The sequence below is a fragment of the Etheostoma cragini genome, chromosome 13, assembly GCF_013103735.1.
Source record: "Etheostoma cragini isolate CJK2018 chromosome 13, CSU_Ecrag_1.0, whole genome shotgun sequence".
Taxonomy (NCBI): Eukaryota; Metazoa; Chordata; class Actinopteri; order Perciformes; family Percidae; genus Etheostoma; species Etheostoma cragini.
Genome location: NC_048419.1, coordinates 25526193 through 25528316, shown reverse-complemented (window position 1 = coordinate 25528316; position 2124 = coordinate 25526193). Strand labels below are relative to the sequence as shown.

Sequence of the window (2124 nt, the reverse complement as noted above, 5' to 3'; positions counted from 1 at the left end):
GGCCACTAGAGGGATTTTGCATTTGACATCAGTCTCCAAACAGTCTTTCCCGTCCTGCTCGGCCACTAGAGGGATTTTACCTACGCCACTGACTGCCAGATATGTTCCGTCTTCGCAGTCCGGCCTCCGCAGAAACCTCCTGTTCTTGCTTCCTGGTTCGCTCATTACCCTTCTGTGGACTTTTTTTTTTTTTTGTGCCATCTGTGAGCCGTCCTTTAACCCTCTGAGCCCTGAGGCCATTTATACAGTCCATTGTCCGTCTGGATTTATTTTATAATAACTTGTAAAACATCAACCCTGTTGTCTACAGATAAGGTATGAACATCATTTTTTTCAGGACAAACTGTATTATTGGAATATTTGGGTTGCAGTGAGGTCACTTGAATGTTAAAAAAGTTTCTAGGACCTTAAAGACAAATAAATAAAAAGGAACATGAATCTTCCAGATATGTATTGATATCACAGACAGAGAATTAAAACACGTGAAACACTTCTCATATGTTTTGGGAGTCACACTGTGAAGAAATAATCATCACAACTTATACAGATGACAGAATACACACTTTTTTTCAAAGGAAGTCCAGACACTTTTACCCTCATGACATTTATTATGCCAAAAATCAACATAATAATTTCATATTTTTTGATATTACACCCACAGCAATGCTACACGAGCATTTGTGTTGTCTAAAAAACTTCTGCTATATGAGAAAATACACATAATAAATATAAAGCACAGACTATTTACATTTCTTCAAAAAAGGCCCAAATATATATTATAAATATACGGAGCCGCGAGCTAGCGGCATAAATAAGCAAAAACGCAATGAATTACGGACATAAAGTGGATAGAAATAATAAACGGTTTGCATTTAATGCTTAACGACCCCGAAAAAGGCACGAAGTTCCAGGATGGATAGAAAATCACCTGTAAAGGCTAGAAAGACCCGGAAGAGACCTCCGTAACCGCTAAATCGTTAGCTTTTTGCTGAGTTGCCAAAGTAACATTTGGTGAGTTTCTATCTGTTATGGTTATTAAATGAATAAACTATGAATCAGAGGTGCTGTTTTTGCGAGTCTCTTGGTCTCAGAGGGTTAAGGGGGGGCAGGGGAGAGTTAAGTCATGATTGCGGGTTTCAGTTGTTGGTTTTTCCTGTTTTGTTTTTTCTCCCTAGTTATGTCTAGTTTTACTTTGTGTCTTCTGTTTTCCCGCCATCTTAAGCGTCTACCTTGCCCTGATGTGTTGCACCTGTTCCTTTACATTGTGTCACCTGTCCCTTGTTAACCTTGTGACCCTGTGTATTTAGTCTCTGTGTTCCTCATCCCAGCCGCTTCACACTCGGCACACCCGGTCCAGTGAGTGAATGAGAGTCTTCCCACTGTAAGTGCTTCACCATTTCCACTTTATTCTCACAACGCCCCCTTTATTGCTTCATCTACAGTGATGTAAAATAAAGCCTAACAATAATAATAAAATAAAACCTAAGTATGGCAGAGAGGGCCAACCCTGGATCTATGGGCTTAAAGAATAAGAACAACCTGTGGAACTTGCTCTATGTATGCCTTTTCTTCATTCCTGTTCTCACAATGTAGCAAAAGAGTGTTGCATTGGCCGGGAATCGAACCCGGGCCTCCCGCGTGGCAGGCGAGAATTCTACCACTGAACCACCAATGCTCACATGTGGATCTTAAAAGCAGCTCCGCACAACTCACTGACCAGACATGGTACATGCCATTTACATTAGACACTGAAGCTGGGAATTGCGTCACACCCGAGATGAATGTGTTCCATTCCTTCCAGAGTCTCAGAAGCTCACCTGCCTCGAATATTTCAGATTTTTCAGCGAGCCTTACCTGAAGCAGTAATGGACATGAAAAGTGCCTTGGTGTCTACTGTAAAGGTGCTGGTTGACAAGCAAGTTATGGACAGTTCCTGGTCCATAACTTGCTTGGAGGGGAGACAGCAGTTGGGCTAATCAGAATCAGATTCCGAATCCGAATCAGCTTAATTCGCCAGGTATGAGGACACATTCCCAGGTATGAGGACAAATTAGAAAATTCTCGTTTAATCTGGCAAGATAGCCTTAAAACGTATAGGAAGGCCCTCCGTAATGCCAGAGCAGC

General features: G+C 41.7%; 1 non-coding gene across 1 annotated transcript; it reads right to left on the bottom strand.

The window, feature by feature from the left end:
- Positions 1-1604: 1604 nt before the first annotated feature.
- trnag-gcc lies at positions 1605-1675 on the bottom strand. Its single transcript has one exon. It is a non-coding gene; the product is annotated as a tRNA-Gly (tRNA).
- Between the last annotated feature and the right edge of the window lie 449 nt (positions 1676-2124).